This window comes from Thermobia domestica, chromosome 15 (assembly GCF_964235325.1).
Source record: "Thermobia domestica chromosome 15, izTheDome1.hap1.1, whole genome shotgun sequence".
NCBI lineage: Eukaryota > Metazoa > Arthropoda > Insecta > Zygentoma > Lepismatidae > Thermobia > Thermobia domestica.
Genome location: NC_137468.1, coordinates 94,680,174 through 94,703,736, shown reverse-complemented (window position 1 = coordinate 94,703,736; position 23,563 = coordinate 94,680,174). Strand labels below are relative to the sequence as shown.

The following is a 23,563-nucleotide window of genomic DNA, read 5'->3' as shown; positions in this document are numbered from 1 at the left end:
AAGTAATTTCTTATTTATAGATATTAAAAATTATATATAACTTTTTTTTTTTTAAAAAAAAAGATCAAGTTTAGTATACTTCAATATTAGATTTTTTTTTAAAGTTTATTGTTCCACTATGCACTGAGGCTAAGTGTGAAAGTGCTCACTATACAGATGATTATGGTAGAATGATAGAAGTAGGGGGAAACGGGAAACGATATTTGTCTACCATAAAGTTCACTTGGCGCGGGCTGGGATCGAACTGGGGATCTCATGCCCTAAATGTGAGCGCTCTACCACTTAGGTATCGCGGCCCCTTAAATATTAGATGTGAAGGGGAAAATTAAACTATTCTTTTTAAAAAAAAAAAAAACAAAGAATGCTCCCCTATATAAGTAATATTCTGAGAGAAGCCAAGATGGCGCACGTACTCGACAGCCTTAAGGAATCTTCTTAAATTGCGGCAAGTGATATAATATTTTTGATCAATGACGTCATAATATTGTTGATAATCAAGATTAGAATTAGTTACTGTTTGGATTATTTCCATCATTGTTAGGAGCATGTGTATTACTGTTAGGAATAAACAGTGTGTGTCACTTTTAGAACTATGTGCGTCACTGTTATAAGCATGTGTAACATTGTTAGGAGTATGCGTCACTTTTAGGACTATATGTGTCACTGTTAGGAGCATGTGTATCACTATTAGAAATATATGTGTCACTATTAGGGTTACGTGTGTCACTGTTAGCAGCATGTAGCATGTGTATCACTCTTAGGTGTATATGCGTCACTGTTAGGACTACGTGCGTCACTGTTAGAAGCACGTGTATCACTGTTACGAGTATATGTATCACTCTTAGAATTATGTGCGTCACTGTTAGGAGCATGTGTATCACTGTTAGGAGTATAGGTGTCACTATTAGAACAAATCAAACAACCTGCTACTTAACCGTGCATTTCTTAGTTACAATACATGAATTGATAAATAATCTATCGCAGCAGAAAAGAAATACCAATAGCATCAGATAGGTAACGAAGGAACGAACGCCATAAAAATATATTTTTTTCGATTTTCTTGAAAACTACGCATAAAAATTTATCCTCAAGCAACTAATATCGTTCAGTTCGATGTGATCTATCGATAGTTTTATGTCCTACATTTAGAAAGCATTACAACTAAACAAACATTAACATGACAGTTGAACCCTAATTTCGGTATATTCCTCATTAACCATGTTGGGTACTGTCGTGTTACTAGTGTCACAATAATAATAATAATAATAATAATAATAATAATAATAATAATAATAATAATAATAATAATAATAATAATAAAAGCTTGATTAGTGAATACTTCAGCATCAGTTTCATCTTAATACATGGCGTTGTTATCGTACAGCATCAATTTTTAGGTTTACGGAAAAAAATCGCTTTTAAGGATTTTCTCGAAAACTACACATGAGGATTCACCCGCCCTTAAGGGTCTATATGCTACAAAGCGAAGTTAAACTACCGCTAATTTTAGAGTTTTTCTGTGATATCTTCAAAAGAAATAAAAAATAGTCGGCAAGCAGAAACGTAGTGAACTAGACAATACGATTTTGCATGTGATACCGTGGTCACAACTCATCTATCTGCTTTCGAATTGTAACTGTAGATAGGGTTACCATTTTTTGCGGGTTCTGTAAATAGCGGCATAACAAAAGCAGATAGGTGAATTGTGGTAAAGGTATCACATGCAAAATTGTATTGTCTAGTTCACTACGTTTCCGCTTTTCGAATATTTTGATTTGTTTTGAAGATTTTACAGAAAAACTCTAAAATTAGCGGTAGTTTAATTTCACTTTAGTGAAGACCCTTAAACGTTAATAATGAAAGTGGAATTAGTAGTATTATAAAAGAACAAAATATTAAGTGTGTTAGATAAGCAATGGAGATGGATATTCTCTTATCGCAATTCATATCTGAAGAAGGTAAAGGACCTAAGGCACTGATATACCATATGACAACTACTTTTCCAAGTTTTTTTTTTTTTGCGCTATTCTTCCCTTCATAAACTTGATTTCTTTCGTATCCCATTCTTCCACCAGAGCAATCTAAATTATATATATATATTGTTACACAGTTGTGCCTCGTAGTCCTAAGCCGGACTCCAAATTATAGGGCGAGACGCCCGCGCGTTTCAAATTGTGTGTGCAGTAAGGGAAAGAGAAATAGGGAGAACGGAGTCAGGTGAGGTCCAGATTGAATTATCAACCTGATGCCTCATTGACACCAAACCACACGCATGGGATAGTGGTATGACCCTAGCTTTGATTTTACTCAGATCACAGAGCTGGGTCCTAGAGGCAATAGTTAGGGAATATCACGAGAGCAATAAATATATGAAATCTATTATGTAGTTAGAACCAGGTATAAAACAAAAACTGTAAAAAGAAATGTAAAATAGGAATTTCAATCCCGGCGTGATAGAGAAAAATCATAGAAATACTAGAAGTCTTAACCACTATTGAGCATGCGCGTGAAGAAGTCTCTCCCATGCTCGATGAGGCTCGTGACGTCGCCTTCGAGCTACGTCAGAAAAGGCAGAAATGCGTGGGACGAAGCGCCTTTATAAACGAGGCTTGTCTGCCGCACCGGTTGATTCTACGGACGGACGGCTAACAGTGAACTTCGCTCTGGTTAGGGACGCTCTTCAGAAAAATCAGGTATGTGCTAATTTTTTCTAAGTTCCCCCTCCACACGGGAAGAGCACTTTGAGATTGTTTAGTGATCAATATGAGTTTTATTTTCAAGTCCCATCAATCTGAGACCACATTCCCTCTTCGAGACTTAACATTTCTTCCTTTCGGGCCAATGCAAGTTGCGATGTACAAAGTTCACACTTTACTATTTTCAATAACTCGCGGTTTAGCATAAAAACCTTCTAGCACCCATTGAGTATTATGGGGTTGTGCTCCCACTTGAATAATGTAGAAAAACTTCCAAGTTGTAACTCCAAGTAACCGATTTTGTTAAATTGATCTGTATTCTTATTTTATTTTATTTTTTTTTAATAAAAAGTAAAGTGAAATGGTCTCTTTGACTCAGTCAAGCTATCCCACCTAGTTAGATTCAACTCACAGTCTTCAAGTGTTACCTGGGTTTCGATTTCTAGTACCAAGCTCTACCACTGTTAGTGCACTTTCTCATCATCTTCGAACCAGTAGGCTAAAGACGTTTTCAAAACCGAGGCTAAAGGGGAGTTGGACTCCGAACCAACTTCGTCGTACTGGATGGAGAGTGAAGAAGTGATCTCAATTATGATTTCACAAAGGAAAGTGTACACAATTGCTACGCCAATCCCAGAACCAAAACATCATCATAACATTTTATGGTGTTCGGTGTTCGCCGGGTAACCAACTGTGTGTTCTTGAAACGCTAAACAAATCTCTGGTGCTCATTCACTTTATAGGGGAACCAACTATCTCAGTTGCCTTAAAACGCGAGTTTAGCAAATCGGGAGTGATTTTTTTTTTACCGAAGAGCTTTCAATAGATAAAAGTGAAAAGTGTACGCGAAGTTTTTCTTTTGACTAGTCAAGTGGTGTATCGGTACTATGTAAAGTCAGTAGAGTTCAGTGGCGTACTTAGCCTAGGCGGTGTTCAGCCTTTGACTCTGATATACAAATATAATTTTTTGCCGCTCTAAATAGTGCATTTCACATGTAGTGAAGTGGCGACGAAATTTTTTATTCTCAACTTCTCTCGCTTTAAGTTGTTATAAGTCAGCGGAATAGTTGCTAGGTTCCGCAGAGCAAGACTCAGTTCACCTCACGACGTTTTTTTGTGTAGTAAGGGAAATGGAAAATCGGGACGCGAGTGTTAATACAGAATTCAGCTCTTGTCTCATGTACTTGCAAAACTTTAAGTCTGCTTATGCTTCTGCTCGCTTTGGTAAGGTCACAGTCAGTTTTATCTCTGGTCAACAGAACCTCCCGTTTTACGGGATGAAAGTTCGACTAGTTTGTCCGGCGATAAGTGGCTAATACCTTTACCACTTATTTGGGGAGGATCACAGGCAGTTTATCTCTAAGACAGCAGAACCGCCCGTATTACGGGATGAAAGTTCGACTAGTCTGTCCGGCGATAAGTGTCTAAAATCCTTTCCCATGCAAAGCTTGGGGGTCACAGGTATCTTATTCTCTAGGTCCAGCAGGGCCCCTCTGTAATAGGGGTGCAAGCCCGACGGCTGCCTGGGAATAACTGCCTAAAACTCACCATTATGCAAACGCAATACCTAAAATCAAAAATGCAAGTACATGAACCAATGGTTGGATGATCGAAGTCCCCCTTGTGAATTAAAAAAAAAAGTTGAAGTTCTTTTAAGAAAAGAAAAGAAAAAGAAAACAAGTTAAAGAATAGAAGTAAAAAGTAAACTTCTCATAAGTGAACAAATATTTATTATCTGTTATAAACAGCTGTCTAGTCACTTTCCGTTTCCCGTTCTAAAAAGTAAAGCAAAATTTATAAAGAAAGGGAAGTTGAGTATTCAAGTTCAAAGGAAGTTAAATGAAGATATTGAAATAATAATAAGTCTCATAATACGTAACAATTTGACGTAGTATTTCCGAGGGAAGTAGCTATCAGTGATTAAATTCTTACCATATCAGAGGAAATAGGTTGATTACCCACTGCCCTGGTTTGAGAGGCCACTGACTTGCGAAAAACAGATTTATTGTCAAAATGAGTTTCGCGCAGAAAATAAAAGAAAAGCTATTAGATTTAGGGCAATCTCATTGTCCTAAGACGCCCACGGGCAAGCACCGTTATATTTTAGATCGGTGGAATAATTACTATTGTATTGAGTGCAATAAAATAAAAGTACACGGGCATTCTCCTCCTGAATTTGGCCGTTGGAAAAAGAATCCATTACCGAGATACTTGGATACCTGGAGTCAGCCCAGATATCGTGAACCAACGACCGCTAGTCCGCAAACTCCAGAAGCTCCGGCGAGTGGCTGCGATCTAACGCCGCTGGCCGCGTCTAGCCCTATCCCGACTAGAAATGATATAGAAATACAAAGTGCTGGTTCAAGTGAAAAACCAATGCCAGCTCCTAGGACGATATATGTAAATTCAGATACGGACGAGACCCCACCGGGGGTAGATCCGAAAACTCTAGTGAATGATGTAAATTTAAAAGATGAACTAGAGATAGCCGAACTAATAACTGCAGGTCAGGAATGGCCTCAGGCAACAATTGAGATAGAAACAACAGCAGGTGTAATACCTGATGTCCCCTCGAACCAAAGTCCCTTAGATAATAATAAGTTAGCTGATAAGGAACATAGATTAAGTAATTTAGTGTTAAGTGCAGAAAATAAAGATATTGGTGTATCTAAAGGACCGGATAGCCCAGTAGCGCTATATTTCCCCATAAAATACGAACTGTCAGATCCTAGAACGCCGTTAGAAATACAAAGACCCACCTTTCAATCTTTTTATGCTGGTAGTAGTGATGAAACGGTTTATGCAGAGATCGGTCCTAGAGCTATGTATGCTAACTTAGATACTGAATCACGAACCTCAGTGAGTAAAGAGCCAATCTACGAAAATATTGGTCTCGAACCCAAGGCAATCACGAATAAAGAGCCAATTTATGCAAATATCGGAACCGAACCAAGGGAAATGAAAATTGAGAATCCTGACGAGAATAATGAAAATGAATCGCGCTCTCTGACACAATCTAACGATGAAGCGTTAATAGACCAGATTAGGCATTCATTACAAACAGAACTGTCCCCGGCAGTAGAAAATTTAATTCGACCCCTAACTAGACAACTACGAAACAAGAAAGTGCAGGTCACAGTTGTTCGTCGCCAAGGTGACGACGAAGAGAAACTAGGTATTTTATTTCAAGCTGACCCCTCAGCCCCCTTTGAAGATTTATTACCTGAGGAAAATGTAGTTGGCAATTTTGATATGGAAATACAGACCGACGTTTTTCAAAAGAAAGATGTTAGTGTTCAGACCGAATATAAGTTTCCTAAAATGATCCGAATTGATACAGACCGTGAACTTAAGGTTCTTAGGACAACAGCTACCCAAACCAACCCTGTCATGTTTGAAGATAGCCTTACCCTCCAAGAGAAACTGCAATATTTGGACAGTATAGATAACGTACTCAGTGTAGTTAGTAAAGTTAGGTGGTCAAACGGAGATATTAGTAGTGCAGATTCAGATGGGGGTGAATCGTTGAAAGACGATTGGTTAGGTTACGAACTAGAGAAACTACAAAACGAAGAAATAGCGAAATTACAAGACGACAACCCGGAGTCTTCTCCTGCGTCATCCCTGGAGGATGAGTCAAAACCTTCGTGGAACTCCGAAGAAGAACTCCGATATGACCATTGGGGTCCTCCCACGGTTTCTACTCCCCGAGCAGCGAACCAAGACCCTCCCCCAGAGCACGCTGACCAGAGAAATGACCTCGTTGCCCCTGCTCCAATTGAGAGTAGGTTAGGCGAAGAGACGAAAAGTGATGATGCTTTTCCCTCAGTTTGCTCTGACCACCAGAAGCAAATTGAGAAAGAAGAAAAAGAAAATAGCGATTCCTGGTCTGAAAGTAGAATAAACGAGAACATTGGTAAAATCTTTGATTACGCGGAATTTGGTGCGTCAGTAATTTGTTTAGATGAAGTAGAAAATAGAGACGATCCCTCAACCTCTCCAACCCAAAGTGAATCTAACAAACAAACTGATAGTTTTCAGAATAGTGGTTTACAACCTTCAGCTAGTACTAGTTCTAAAATTAGTTACTATAATGAAACTGGTGAATCACCTGCGACTAAAGAAATGAAAAAGTACCAACAAGAGGAAAAGTTAGATCCCTTACAAATAGTGTTTGTTTCGCCACCTAGTAGCGTAGTTACACCCACGACCCCAGTGGAGAAATTAGAGTTTAGCGAAGGGGAAAAGACAGAAAAATCAGTATTTAGCAAACATGATAGATCTTACACATCAGAATTTTGTTCAGAACAAACCTCTGAGTTTGAAAATAGAAGCGTAACTGATACCGACTATAGGTCCGTTTCTGAAAATTTCAACACCTCGGTTTCGTTAGACAGGTCCTTAGATCTGAAAGATGAGCCCGTCTCACACTCATCCAGTGAAGATAAGACCACTAATAAGCAAAAATCAAATTCTTCGTCCTTTTTAAAAGTAGATCCTGAGGATAAGCCTCGCATAAATTTAAAATCTGAGCAAGAAATTAAAACTAGTCCGGTTACCGAGCCATCTATACCATATAGTTTTGAGAAACCTAAATTTACGGATACAGTAGTAACAGGCAAAGTTAGCAACCCTCCCCCCGAGGGTGACAATCAAAATTCTACTATTGATGCTAAACCACAAGCCTTTAAGATTTATCCAAATGTTGAAATTCCCTCCTTCTCTGGTAATAGACATGAGTGTGTGGAACTTTTCCTGCAAGAATATGAATTAGTGGCTAGCATATCCGAATGGTCAACCCTAGAGCTAGTAAATTACCTTCCTTACTGTCTGAAAGGGGAAGCTTTCTCCTTCTATTTAGTAGACCTAGCAAACATTTTACCTTTAAACTATAGCGAGATGAAGGAAAAACTTAAAAAGGCTTTCCCTAGTATTGAGTATACTGCAAGATTAGAATATGACGTTGATACCAGAAAACAACAACCCCATGAAAGTACTTTAGCATTCATTTATAAGTTAATAAAGGATTTGAAATTCTTGCGAGGTTGGGTTAATGAAAGTGAATTGATGAGTAAACTTAGAATGAGTTTGTTGCCGGACATCCTCAATAAGCTGATGCTTGAAGTAGACGATTGCGATAATCTCGAACAGTGCCTACAATATCTTAGAAAATTTCACACGGCACAAAGATTAGTTAGTCAGAGAATTAGCCATGACGTAATATGGGAAAATGACCGCTTGGACTGGTCTAGCATTAAAGAACAACACCAACCAGGATTTGTACAGATTAGTTCTTGTTACACAGACGAAGTAGTAGCAGAACCGGGTTACAAATTGTATAGGAACAATCACCAAAATACCTATGGCCTTGGCCATGGGCAGGCGCAGCTTTGTACAGTCAAGATAAAAATAGGAAACCGCTGGGCGCAAGCTCTTATAGATTCTGGCTCTGAAATTTCGATAGCTTCAAAAACCCTTTTACCCCCAAGATTCCCACTAACTGAAAGACTGAAGGGTTATGTGAAACTTCGCGGCGTCGGTGCTCAGCCCACAGATTACATTCCTGTGGTGAGAATAGCGTGTTGCTTCAAGGATCACTTGAAAACAACCAAACGAAGATTCCTAGACGTAGCTATAGTTGACCCACAGTTTTGCGCCTATGACGTTATTTTGGGGATAGATTTTCTGCACAAGTATGTCACCACCATTCATTCCAAATACATGGAATTAGCAGATAAAGACGGGAATCATGTTGAAGACCTATGGTTCACAGTCCCAAAAAGTGCATATGGAAATCGTCATGGAGTGATTCATACCTTAGATTTAAAACATGTTAAACGATACCCACCATCAGTAGGAAAAAGATCGTTTAATGATTCCCAATCAAGACAGAACGGTAATGCTGGACAAACGGCTTACTCTGTCCCCCCTCATGGAAACAAACCAATTTATAGGAAACGGAACCTCTCATATAAGAGGAAGGATCCGTCTCCAGAATTGGTCACCGGAAATCACATAAATCCTGTTGTTAGTGTAACTGATAAGAGACAAAAACTCCATACGGAAGAAATTACGTCCCGCGTATTTGTGTGTTCCAGGGAAACTACAAAATTTCCCTCGGAGCCTACGAATAAAAAGAATAGAATAGTCAATAGACGTAGGAATGCAAAACGTAAACGAACTAAGAAAAGCAAGGTGTCTTCCAGTGCTCCTGAGCTGGAACTTACCAATTCGCCTGACTTAGAGACAGAGGAAAAGAACCTATCCAACTTTGACCCTCAGCCAGGCCCTAGTGGAACTTTGGCAGTTAGCTCCACAGATAGTTCGGATACAGAGATTATACCGAGAAAGAAAGAGAATGCGTCTTATGCGACAAGATATAACAAAAATAACCAACACTCTGTAAAGTCACCCCTGGCCTCCCAGGCGCCTCATGAGCCTGTAGAGGAAAAATCAAATAGCGGACATTTAGAAACATTAGGAAAACAATTGATAATGCAAGGAAGTGTAAATGATCCCGCAACCCTCCCTGATCTAGAGAGTTCTGCTCAGGATCATAGTAAGAAAGAGGTGGTGCCCGACCCCTTGAAATTCAGCGACGAACTTTTTGATATCTATCCGGACACTACCTATAAAGTACACCTTCCGACAAATGTCCTCGTGCCGTCCAAAGCTTCATATGACATAGAAATTACCGCACCGACCGGGAACGTGCATATTTGGGAATTCTTACCGTCCAAAGGAATTCGATATTGGCACTCCTGTTTGATCCCGAGAGGTCCAGTTTTTACTGAGAATGAAAATATTACTCTGACTATTTTTAATAGTTCAGATCGAACCAGATCTTTATCTAAAAATCTTTATTTAGGGAAACTTGTACCCCAGGCCGAGTCCTTAAATGATGAAACGGAGACTAACGTACAGGCCGTTAATCAGATCATACACCTTACTAACAAAGATGAAACAGATGACGTGGAAGTCCCTGAACAACCCCAGAAAGTCCCCCAAACCAAGGAAGAATTAGCTCAAGTACTAAATATTGGCCCAAACTTAAACCCCGAAGAAAGAAACCAATTACTGGACTTATTGATGGAATTTAGGGACGTTGTAGCCTGGGACAAGTCTCGTCTGACTGCGGCTACCGATAAATTTATGTGTCCTCTAGAGGTCATTACAGATATACCTGTTTCTCATCCACCCTATAGAGAAACACCAAAACAGAGAGAGATAGTCGCGGCAGAGATTCAGAGAATGTTAGATAGCAATATTATCCGAGAAAGTCAAAGCCCATATTCTGCACCAATTGTGATAGTAACTAAAAAAGATGGCTCCCCGCGTATATGTGTCGACTTCAGAAAACTGAACTTAATATTAAGGCCCAATTATACGCCAGTGCCGCGTATAGATGATATATTAGCATTTCTGAATGGTACCAAATACATAAATACGCTCGATATGCAAAATGGTTATAACCAATTATTAATCCGTCCGTGTGATATAGAGAAGACTGCATTCATCTGCAGCCGTGGAAAATTCGAATTTTTGAGACTACCATTCGGACTAAGCACGGCCCCGGCTCTTTTTCAAAATATGATGAACGTTATCTTTGGTGACATTATGTGGAAGTATGTAATTTGTTATTTAGACGATTTGGTTTGTCCTAGTCCTTCTTTCTCAGATTTAATAGAAAGAACGAGAATTATTTTATCTCGACTCCGGGAGGCCAACCTAAAACTCAACCCTAAGAAATGTTACTTTGGTTACGAAGAAGCCTCTGTGCTTGGTCACATCGTCGGTAGACGAGGAATTTGTGTAGATCCCGCAAAAACGGAAGCTATAGCAAAGGTACCATACCCTACTACAGTCAAAGAAATACGTAGTTTTATTGGACTTTGTTCATTCTACAGAGCTTTTGTCCAAGGGTTTTCTACTATTGCCAAACCACTCATTTCATTGACTAAAAAGAATGCCAAATTCGAGTTTGGAGAAACTGAGAAACAAGCATGGGATACTTTGAAATCTTGTCTTATATCTGCGCCGGTCCTTGCCCACTTTGACCCGAATCAGGACGCCATAGTCTATTCGGATGCCTGTCGAGACGGAATAGGCGGATACGTTGCACAAATTAAAGAAGATAACAAAGAACACCCAATAGCCTATTTTTCAAAATCTTTGTCCCCAGCGGAGCTCAACTACTCCACGGTTGAGCTTGAAGCGCTAGGAGTTACTAAGACAATTTTGCATTTCCACTTTCTATTGGCAGACCGTCCCTTTATTGTGCGAACAGATGCTCATGGTATATGTTACCTAAGAAACAATAAGATGCTAAATTCTCGCTTTATGCGTTGGGCAATTCGTTTACAACCCTATCTATTCACAATCGAACACATCAAGGGCCGCAATAACGTGACCGCCGACTTTTTGTCAAGATGTCCGCTAAAGGATGAATTACCCTCCAAATTTGGTCAAGAAGAAGATTGTGCAGACGTGTGCAACCTAGTATTATGTCCCAAAATAGATATCAAAACAATGCAAAAAGAGGACGATAAAATTAGAGAATTAATACAAAAGAAAAAAGACAACCCTACTGATCGTGCTCTAAAACCCTATGTTGTGGTTGACGATGTGTTATATCGAGTCATGAACAAAGATAAGAAACTAGTGATACCAGAAAAGGCGATCCCCGACATTTTACAAGAGGCCCATTCGTCTCCGCTGTGTGGAGGCCATACGGGATTTTCTCGCACTTACTCTAAAGTAAACGAACGTTACTATTTTCCGAACATGGGGAAAATAGTTAAGGAATACGTACGCTCTTGTGACGAATGTCAGAGGGTGAACATCCCTAGAGAAAAGAAACAAGGTTTTCTTCATCCCTTACCTGTAAAAGAGGAATTATTTTCCCGCTGGAGCTTAGATATTTTTGGCCCGCTACATAGTAGCGCAGGCTACAGCTATATCTTAGTTATGATAGAATATCTCAGCCATTTCGCAATATTAGTACCGCTACGAAATATTAAAGCCCCGACAGTGGCTAGGGCCATGTTGGACGAGTTAATCACACGTTTTGGCCCTCCTAAAGAGGTACTGACGGATCGAGGAAGTAATTTTTTATCAACGATAATGGCCGAACTGAATGACTTATTTGACATTAAACATGTTCGAACTGCAGCATTTAAACCGTCAACGAACGGACTGTGTGAGCAATTCAACTCTGTCATTGCAAGTTTCCTTACTAAGTACACGGCTAAACAGCCTACTAAGTGGGCGGAATATGTCCGCTTGTGTGCATACGCTTATAATATATCAACCTCCCCTATTAGGAAATATTCCCCATATGAGATTGTCTTTGGTCAAAAGGCCAGGTTTCCCACTCAGTTGGACACCCAATATCAATTCACGAAAATACAGGAACATCAGAAACAATTAAAGTTAATCCGTAAACTAGCCCAGAAGGCTATGACACATGCACAGCAGCAGACTAAATTACGCGTTGATCGCACTAGACAACCTATTAAGCTAAAGGTTGGTGACTTAGTATTATGTAGAGATTATTTGCCTAAGAAGGATATTTCTCCAAAGTTAACACCCAAGTATATGGGACCGTATTACCTAAGGAGTATTTCTCCCACAAATGCTTGTAAAATCGAATTAGTAGCAAACCCTAACCACACTCAGATTGTAACTATTGAAAGGTTAAAAAAGTATTTCCCCCGAGACAACTCACGCGAGCTGGAAGTTTCTAGCGATAGTGAGGACGAGGAATGTTAAGCGTAACATATAGGTCGCTCATGAGACTTAGTCGCATCAACTTCGGCAAATTTAAAAAAAAAAAGAGAAAACAAAAACTTGGCGTATATTCATTAGTGAGTGTGTCGAATCTCTCATACATCACATAGACCACTATAAAAGTGGAGTACCTGTAGTTATGCAAGACCTCTGGTATACCGGAACACGTGCATACAGGGCTATAGCTAGAGCCTGAAAAGAATACATTGTGAAATTAAAAACAAACAAAAAGTTATAATATACTCTTCATCAACTTAAAAACAATAAGTTACTTCCTGGAATCCATTCTCCTCTCCATTCGATGCGGCATTAAACACCCATGGCCTACTATGGAAATAGGCAGTCATCCTAGTGGGCGGCGCTAATACGTGGTCTGAGGAGCAAATAAGTCAGTTTTAAAATTAGGGCCCTACCACATCTACCAAACCTTCCATAACTACAATACCAAGGAAAAGTTTGACGCGTCACAGAAAAGTTATGTCGGATTAATACCAAAATAAATGTTTTGCCAACATATTGGGATGAATATTTTTTTTTTTGTTCTTTGTGTGAATGTGCCCGGGCACGAATGAGTTACCCTTCTTCTTCTCCTATAGGACTCCCAATATGCTGCCAAACACAGAGAACCTAAAAGGAAAATAAATGTTGACATAACCGAAAAGTAAAATATTATTAGTAGCTACTAACATTAATACGTACAGGTATAACGCCTTGAATATGTAACTCCGACTTTTAGCATACGTCGTTGCAGATGCCAACTCTTCAGTCACAGTATAGGATTCCATCCGTAGCCGCCGCCTGACTATTTCATTTCTCTCTTGCGAGAAACTCGCCGCTCTCCCTCTTTGTGTCTAGGACTGCATTAACCTGGAAAGTAAAGCAGAGTCAATATTGCCCGCTCTGGGTTGTTCCGCGACAAACTTATGCCTACTTAGGATACCCGCATGCTTACGGGACGTTTTTCCTGTGACCCAGGATATCTGCCTGTTAAAAAAAAAAGAGAGAGAGAAAAGGGAAAGCTGGAATTCCATAGGTTACTCCACACAATGCCTACCCCATTTGTTTCTTCTTGAGCAATTATTATTTTTATTTTATTTTTTTTTCCGCGTAGTTCGGGCGGGAAGCATATTGGCAAGACAATTTAAAAAAATAAAATAAAATAAAATAAAATAAAAATATACTAAAATACAATAAAGTAGAAAACGAAATATGGAGAAATACGCCTTAGCCGCTGACATGTTGTTTTCTGCTGTTATTACCGCTGCTATTCATAGATAAGGGTGAAATTTTTCTGCGACCCCTTCTGGGTGAACACAAGTGACCCTTTTGCTGTTGTGAACATGACCAATCTCTTAGCAAGGACCAATCTATTAGCAAACTACGGCAATGTACGTGCATACTGCGCATATTGTACATAATGTAACATTATGTCTTCCATTTTTTTTAAAAAGAATGTAAATAGCTACTTGTGTACTATAATTGCTACATTTAGTCAGTAAGATTACATTACCTTTAAGTTATGCTCAGTTAATGTTGAATTATGATCAAGTATTAACAGTGATGCTCATTTTAGAATAATGTTTTCAGTTATGTTATCAAAATACTAGATAGTATCATATTGTATCATTATTTCATTGTGGCAAGATAAACTTAAGTTAGTGTTAAGGCTACCATATGTATTTTGTAAGAATATTGGGGGTAGATCGAGTCCCCTCCATTTTTTTTTCTGTCCTCCCACCATTGGGTAATGGGCTAGAAACCGCTCATTGTAACTAACTTGATTATTTTACTATCACCATGTTATGTAAAGTCACGGCTACAAAAAGGACATCATTGTGGGCTATAGTAACATTCAAGATGTTGTCCTACCACTACACCACTATACTCGTGTTTTCAATCATCCTTGTGTAACTGCCTTCATACAAGTTAAAATCTTCGCTTGGCTCGATTGAAAGACACACAACGCTGATAATATACCGCAGAATGGTAATAAACCACGCTATCACTAATAATAATAATAATAATAATAATAATAATAATAATAATAATAATAATAATAATAATAATAATAATAATAATAACAATAAAACATTGGAAGCGAATCAGTACGTGTACATCATTTCATAATTAGGTTCGATGCTATTCAAAATAAAACTTATGATTATACCCGTCACAAGATTTAAAACTATAAGTCGGGAGACTTTCAAAATTTGGTGGCCCCCTTCATAAGCGGCCCTGTCTAATAGGTGGAAAAAGCACTGCTCCACAACAGCGTATGGCGCACAAGAACTTTAGGATATAATATATGAACGTGACAGTAGTTAAAATTTTAAGTGAAATAAATTGTGAAAATAAACAAACATAAGGGTAATCTTTAAAAATTAAAAGTTAATCGAATAGCATTTTGTTTGGGTGCACATATTTATAATGTTCACAGATACTTCCTCAACACTTGTCTTTCATTCTGCCTTAAAACTAAAAGCAAATCACCTCTTATCGGGTGACGGAAGTGAGTCCAGCTGTTAACAAGGACTCAGGATGTTGTTGCGTGTAGCTTCTATACACACCAACATTTATAACGGGAAAATAGATAAATAAGAAAATAGGGAAATGACGTCACAACGAAATGAATAATAACAATAAGGTTGCCTCATAAATCATTACGATGGGGATAAACCATAGTCTCAGATAAACAATTGATTCCTAGCGATTCCTGGTTCGAGCCCCTAATGGATCATTCCTTTTATCCTATATCTAAATTATCGCTCCTCACGAGCGCAAGTTTGTATTTGAATTGGTTGTGTAAAAGTAGGTTAGAATCTAATACTTTCAATGGACACTTAGTGGATCACATATCATCACTACCTACACTAGAGGTCCTGAGTTCGGGCCCCGAAATATTTAATTCAAACTTAATATCGTTGTAAACATGGTCTCAATTACCGGAAATTATTGGCAGTTACGCAACTGTATCTTACGTTGAAAGGAAACAGATAAGTCGGAGATCGAGTCCCGACTCACGCACTTTTTGTATGAGTGACACACACTGAGCAACGATTTTGTTTCTCCTTAGGGAATCACTTACAAAAATCACAGGTAACGCAAGCCGTACTTCGTATAATCCCTGTTACCTTGTAACTTAGGTCACTCTCGTTCATTATGATCTCTTGTTTTTCTCAATTAATTCAGTAGTAATAAAATCAGTATGGGATACTCCCAGGATATGAACTGCGAATTCGTTGCACTCGAGTTAGCACTCAACTATGTAACACTCACTAGTAAAACCAATTGGTAGCTTGACGTGAAGAAATTGAAATGCATGCTTCAAAGATAACACACTAACAATTCAAGGAGTTAGTACTTACCCTGTACCAAGAAACCTCCCCTATTGTCTCTGGATTTAAACTCGTTGATTATCATACTTAATAAATTAACACAGTGCAATAATTGGCATCATACTTAATAGTTAGAAATTAAACAAAGGAAACTACTAGGTAGCTCTAGTCACGCCCTAACTGCCAAGCTCGTTAATTGTCGGCTCATAAGAAGCCGGGACACTACACTCAACTTCAGGTCCCCGCGTCCATTCTATAATGCTATGTGTGGGTGTGAGAATTTTTCGTTTCAGGTTTTTCCTTACAGAAGTCGAAGTAGCAGAACCTGCCCAGAAATAAGGGGTAAGGGTGAAAGCAGTGAACGGACCTACTCCTTGGAAATAACTGAGTATTCATTTTCCTTTTTATATTTTTGTTAAAAGATAGTTATTTTTAATCACTTGATTGTCAATTCACTTTGACAAGGGAATTTGACATTTTCCTTTATTATTCTTCCTAAGTTACTTATAAAAAAAAAAAAAAAGGATGCAATATAATGGATAAATCACCATGTGCCCAAGATAAGACGGCCTCTTCTGAGGGACTCATTTATCTTAATTAACCTTATAGAATTAAAAACCCTACAGTATTATTTTAAGAAACCTATAACGATTGAGACAACAAATTATTAGAGATTTAGCGAGACACTACAATTGTGAAAAAAATAATATGCACGTTAACTAAGCATTTCTCAAGTGCTGGATTGCCCCATTGTGAGATACGTCTTGTCTTGAACACTATGAGTACTTAAGGTGTAATAAAGTGTAAAGCTAGAAAGGCAGTTCCATTATGAAATTTTGCATGTTTAAAGTTATATCAGTTCTCCTTGATTGTGTTTTAGTTCAATTAGTTGCCAGAACCTTTTATTAGTCTGCTTTAGATAAGTTACAATTATTGTTTTTAGTTAAACTCATTAACAAATTTTGATAATACTTTGCAACTAATTTTCTTAACTAGCATATTTGCAATGGTATAATTAAATTTAATTAAATCTTGTTGAATCTAAACTCTGATCATTAGTTCTGTGGTTTACGCAGTAACCTAGAATAAAATCTCACAATAAAGAAAAGGTAGATAATAGTAACATTCCAAGGTATAAAAGATTGTATACAATAGACTTCTTGTACTCATGCATGAAAATCTGAACGACTGACCACTTCTTGTCTTCTAAATTAGAAAAACAATGCAAATATACTTATCTGACAATGCTGAGATGTCACTGGTCTGAAGCTGGCTTCTGTAACAGTATACTAGATGAATTCTCTCAGTTGCGATGCAAAACCCCCTTTTTCCCCTCTCTCCCTCCAAACATTCGTCAGCTGAGCTGATAATTTACCAAGTCACTTGTCAGTATACCAAGCTGTATAATTAGCTCACTTCCGCCACGCTGGCTAAATTCAAACTTCCTTTTAATACTCTAGTTCTCAACCTGACTACAGCTGAAACAAAAGATACGGCAAATGTATGTCAATATGGCCATTACGTCCTGACGTGTCATAACACACTAGGTATTGACCCATCTTGTAAAGTACCTTGGATTTACTCACCATATGATTCATCACCCATTAATCATAACAGTAAGTGGAAAGAATATTTAACAATGCAGTTTCCTCCATCATTAGCATTCCACTCACAACGAAACAAGCCGAGTTAGGTACATCAATCAATTTGAGAAGAACTTGTCTTACCAGGACATTGTTCGATCTTCATCCACAGTCACAGCTTGAACACAAGAGGCATCCTAACAATAATGTGTGGTCAGCGCACATATACTCAATTCTAGGCTTCTGGTTTATTTGTTCAATGATACAAAATTGATTCTTGTAATATTACTACAATCACATACAATATTTAAACAGGTTTCTATACCTAGATGCTGACGATGTGTGGTCAGCACATTCAGGACATCTGGAGGAAAAACATTCTGTATTCGAATCTCATCTTCGAATAGCCTCATTTTTGGGTAACCCCTGCAGGTTCCATTGATTCCTATATCTTTCTTAGATCTGATGTGTGGTCAGCCCCGTTGAATAAATATATATAATAAACAATTAAAAAAGGAATTCGGTGGACTTCCTATGTAAACAAGTACTTCGCATAAGACAAGGATATTATGTAACGCAGTAATGATTATGTAGTCTAATAGTCTCTCTGATTGCAGAGCCATATCCATTGCCTACCCAGTGTGATGTCTAGAGTAAGGCCCCCCCCCTGGTATCTGGAGGTACCCAAGGATCCAGATTGCAGCCTGTCAGCCCCCTCCAGGGCTGATCCAGAGGGATGATATGGTAATCGATTACTGTTATTGATCGATCCATCACTGTTTAGAAATGGGCAACTGTGATCTAAAATCTGAATTTCCATCCGGATCCAGAACTTTCTTTGTGCTACAAAATTTTATAAAATCCTGCAGTGACAAGAAAATCTCGTTTATCTATGGACAGACTTCCATTGACTTACCTCAGTTCATTGCTTACAGGTGAAAAACTCTTCTCGTATCAGTACAAACAGAAAATTTGGACAAGTGATAAGACTCAAAATAAAAGGAATAAAAACTCCTTTCAAATCAGCGTTGTGAAAAATCATAAGAAGATTGTAAACATTTTTCAATATATGCATAAATGACTTTAAATATTTTTCAATATATGAAACAACTCAATTTCATTGTAATATCCACGATCTAACGGACCAATAACAAAAACCAGGGACAGTTATTGTCTAAATGTAAAAATTAAATTTCTATTGTTTGGTCAAGTAAAAGCACAAGTTTGTTTGTTTTTTTTTTAAACATGTTCGAAGCCTATAAGTGAGTATGGTAATCGAGTTTACACATTTTCATTCCACCATGTTAAAGACCGTAAGTTTTGGAACCCTCTGTATAGCTATCTTTTGGCAAACACCGAAGCGAAAAAGACAAGGAAGTAATTTATTAAATTACCCATTGCACATTGTAATTCACTGTGGATCAACAACAAGGTCACCATGACGTCACCATATAGAATTATTCTCCGCATAACTAAATCACCTTACACTATGTATTTAAGATTTAAAAAAAAAAAAAAACAGAAAAGTTCATCACAACGGAAATCTATGGTTGTTATCAGTCAAGACTAGTTGACGTAAAAGAAAGAACGGAACATACTTCCGGTGTGCTTTAAGAACATATCAACCATGGCTTATGTTGTGGTTAACTTTTGCGTTTAAAATCTATCCTATAAATCAACAAGATTCACTAACATGATGAAACATGATGTAATTTTACTTCGTAAACTTTCCTTTGTAACCGCAAAGAAATCCCTCTCGATTTCGGTGTGTATATTAAAAAAGAAAAGGAGACATAAAAGATGTTAATATTATTAATAATAATAAGAATAGGAATACTAACAATACTAACTTATAAACCCCCCCTAACATCCCCCCATTATTATAAAGAAATGTTATGTAGTCCCCTGTAAAAACATGTACTCTGGTATAGCAAATGTAACTGCATCCCTGATTATTAGACTTTGTATCTGTTATTACCATAGGCCATTAGGGCATAAGCTAACACACTAACCATAGGGTCAGTATTTTAACCATTCAGACTCCCCCTCTGCTAACAGAACCACTCATGGAAAAAGAAAGCTAAAGTAATGGCATATAAATCTCTAGGTGCGCTAAATCGCACCAATCATTTGTAATGCCTGTATATTGTCAGTATACGTAAAAGTAATCAATGTGTATAGTGTATTGCATACCACACAGGATGAGAGAAACCAAATCGAGGTCGAAATAGCAATCAAGTTGAATAGAAGTTTAGAAAAACACATGTACATACTATGATTACCCTGTATAGAACAAACCTATACAGTAAGTTTGTAATATATTACATTTATTGCATTATCAATGTAAAGAGCAATAACTAATAATGTGCGATTCATTCTCCGATATCATTAAGATGAGTTTAAATATATTATGCGTATAGACGCACTTAAAACATTTATTAAGCATTAAGCCACTGTTTTAATCGCTAGTTGTTAATTACTCAAGTTATTTTACATATGCGGTTTAATCATTTAGTATGCAATCGCTTCTATGTTACAAATAAATATATTACCAGATATGTAATGGAGTACTCAAATACTTTCAATACATTACAGGTTATAAAATATTCACTTGAGTCTGGAAAGTAGAGTGTAGCCTATGATTTATGAAGTATAACTGGTATATTGAAACAACATAAGAAATGTTGTTCACAAACTGTAAGGCACAACCCCGCAATAAAAAAAAAAAAAAAAAAAATTCAGGCAACACAATTGAGTGTTCTAGTCTATATCATTGCATGTTTTTCCCATTTGGCTTATACTATAAACAATGAGAACTACTCTTGTAATTTTATCGTTCATCACAGTCAAACTTTAAAGCGCTTCACGCTATTTTTTTTTTGTGTTTGAGTGTATATAATGTCAAAAATTCTTTCATTTCTAGTTGAATAAACTTAGTAGCCTGCGACAAGCACATTTAACACGTATAACTATACTTGTACTCAGTACCGTAAATACAATGGTAATTAGCAAATCATTGGATTCACAAAATCTTACTTTTCTTTATACTATTAGAAGCTGTACTCATAATCAGTTCGAAGTCATGCTTAATAATATGGTTAGGAATTGGTTTTTTTTTTAAAAGAAAAAAATTTATAAAATAAAAATATATATACTATTGTGAGTTCATGCAAAACCTGTTGGTAGATATAAGCTAGAAGGAATCCATGGTTGTAAGGTTTCATCCTACAGAGTTTTAATCTAAGAGTTTGTTAATGGAATTGAGTAACATTAATACGTACTATAGTCAGTTATGACACATGAAATCTTACAATCACGCTCTCTTGCAGTTAGTCGTGCATAATCTCCAATCCCTCAAGAAAGTTTGTTGTTAGTTCCTAACGCCTTGTGTAAGGCCAGTTCTATATTAACCCTTTAACTCCCAGCAACTTGCCTTGGACAACCGTTTCTGTAACCGAATAAACATGCCAGAAAGATAACTTTCGACATTTTTTTTTATCTTTTTTTTTTTTACCGAGGTCGGCGGATAACTGTTACACAGTTGTGCCTCGTAGTCCTAAGCCGGACTCCAAATTATAGGGCGAGACGCCCGCGCGTTTCAAATTGTGTGTGCAGTAAGGGAAAGAGAAATAGGGAGAACGGAGTCAGGTGAGGTCCAGATTGAATTATCAACCTGATGCCTCATTGACACCAAACCACACGCATGGGATAGTGGTATGACCCTAGCTTTGATTTTACTCAGATCACAGAGCTGGGTCCTAGAGGCAATAGTTAGGGAATATCACGAGAGCAATAAATATATGAAATCTATTATGTAGTTAGAACCAGGTATAAAACAAAAACTGTAAAAAGAAATGTAAAATAGGAATTTCAATCCCGGCGTGATAGAGAAAAATCATAGAAATACTAGAAGTCTTAACCACTATTGAGCATGCGCGTGAAGAAGTCTCTCCCATGCTCGATGAGGCTCGTGACGTCGCCTTCGAGCTACGTCAGAAAAGGCAGAAATGCGTGGGACGAAGCGCCTTTATAAACGAGGCTTGTCTGCCGCACCGGTTGATTCTACGGACGGACGGCTAACAGTGAACTTCGCTCTGGTTAGGGACGCTCTTCAGAAAAATCAGGTATGTGCTAATTTTTTCTAAGTTCCCCCTCCACACGGGAAGAGCACTTTGAGATTGTTTAGTGATCAATATGAGTTTTATTTTCAAGTCCCATCAATCTGAGACCACATTCCCTCTTCGAGACTTAACATTTCTTCCTTTCGGGCCAATGCAAGTTGCGATGTACAAAGTTCACACTTTACTATTTTCAATAACTCGCGGTTTAGCATAAAAACCTTCTAGCACCCATTGAGTATTATGGGGTTGTGCTCCCACTTGAATAATGTAGAAAAACTTCCAAGTTGTAACTCCAAGTAACCGATTTTGTTAAATTGATCTGTATTCTTATTTTATTTTATTTTTTTTTAATAAAAAGTAAAGTGAAATGGTCTCTTTGACTCAGTCAAGCTATCCCACCTAGTTAGATTCAACTCACAGTCTTCAAGTGTTACCTGGGTTTCGATTTCTAGTACCAAGCTCTACCACTGTTAGTGCACTTTCTCATCATCTTCGAACCAGTAGGCTAAAGACGTTTTCAAAACCGAGGCTAAAGGGGAGTTGGACTCCGAACCAACTTCGTCGTACTGGATGGAGAGTGAAGAAGTGATCTCAATTATGATTTCACAAAGGAAAGTGTACACAATTGCTACGCCAATCCCAGAACCAAAACATCATCATAACAATATATATATATATATATATATATATATATATATATATATATATATATATATATATGGGGGTTGTGGAATGGACGTTTTTCACCAAGTCAGTCCACGTTTTTCTGATTCGCCTTATCTGACCCTTGCTGATACATTTTGAGTTCTCTCAATTAGTATGCATTGTAGACATTCAAGCAGTCTAAATGATTAATGTTGCTTCCTTTTCTTGGAATCTCGAGCTTTTTGCTGTTTCTTTCCACAAGATGAAGTCTGAATAGTGCAAATGTCCCGGAAAGAATCGATGGAGTCAACTCAAAATAATGCAGTCATTCTTAACGGTTTACGATTTTTAGTCAGGAATAAGATTGTTTCCCCTTTTTCTCCGGATTCCAAGTATTGTTTGTTAGCACCGCAGAGTATAAAGAACAGCAAATGGTTTCTTATTTGTTGGCCGGGCACCAAATGAAAAAGACTCGTATTTCTCCATTTACCTTAATGTTTATTTGCTTTGCCTGTTTGGAACTGTTCACATGTGCTCTTTTGTGTATTATACAATGAAACCGACCTATATTGATTCACATTTTTTTCTCTCTCTAGGAAAACATAAAATGGCTAGCTTACTCAGAATCATAGCTTACAAGACCTACCAGTTACTTTTTCTTAATGAAATTTTCAAGTGATATAGTACGGACAACAAAAAGGTATGCCGAAAATAAACGTTCTCGTGAACGCGACGTGGTAAGAATGAAGTGTGATTTTGGTGATTGAAGACAGAATTCATAAGCTGTACATTTTCACCTTTAACTACGGTACTGGTGTACTCCAATCAGCTGTAATAAAATTCCGAACAATGAATATACGATACGAATGATTTTTATAATCTTATTAACAGTTTAACATTATATGTTAACCATAACCTTTATTTTATTTTATTTTATTTGTAAATATCGCAGAACTTGGAGAAGTATGCCTTTGTTACTTTTTTAAGATATCGTCCCAATCTACATAAGATCTGCCATTCGTGGTGTAGTCCCATCGTGAGGTCTACCGTCCGATCGTTGCTGTGTACGATAAATTGTTAGGACTGGTTCTGGAATTATGTATTGTGTTGTGAGACACCGAAACTGACTTAGTGTGCGACGGAAATAGCATTGATGAAAGGATTAACTTCTATTTAAATCCTTTATCACCAATGATGCTATATAGGGAAACTTACTGCTTCAAGTGAAATTTGAATAACTGGTGTTTTTTTCTCTTCTTCCACAAAGAATTGAACCCGGGACCGGAAAGCTACGTGTGTTAGCCTCTAGACCAGTGAGAAGGGTTACAACAAATAACAGTCGATGAAAGCAACAGCTATTGACTGTTCTGTGTTTGGGAACTATGAAAACTCCA

At 37.7% G+C, this 23,563-nt stretch overlaps 1 long non-coding RNA gene across 2 annotated transcripts in view; it reads right to left on the bottom strand.

Moving 5' to 3' along the window:
• LOC145671153 (uncharacterized) overlaps window positions 1–23,563 on the bottom strand; it is a 103,138-nt gene that overhangs the window by 16,807 nt on the left and 62,768 nt on the right. Inside the window, exon 1 of one of the 2 annotated variants that reach the window (XR_014128457.1) lies at window positions 13,185–17,086. The exons of the other annotated variant lie outside the window; for it this stretch is intronic. This is a non-coding gene — a long non-coding RNA (uncharacterized LOC145671153). Of the gene's footprint in view, window positions 1–13,184; window positions 17,087–23,563 lie in introns of those variants that run through there. 2 annotated transcript variants of the gene reach the window in all.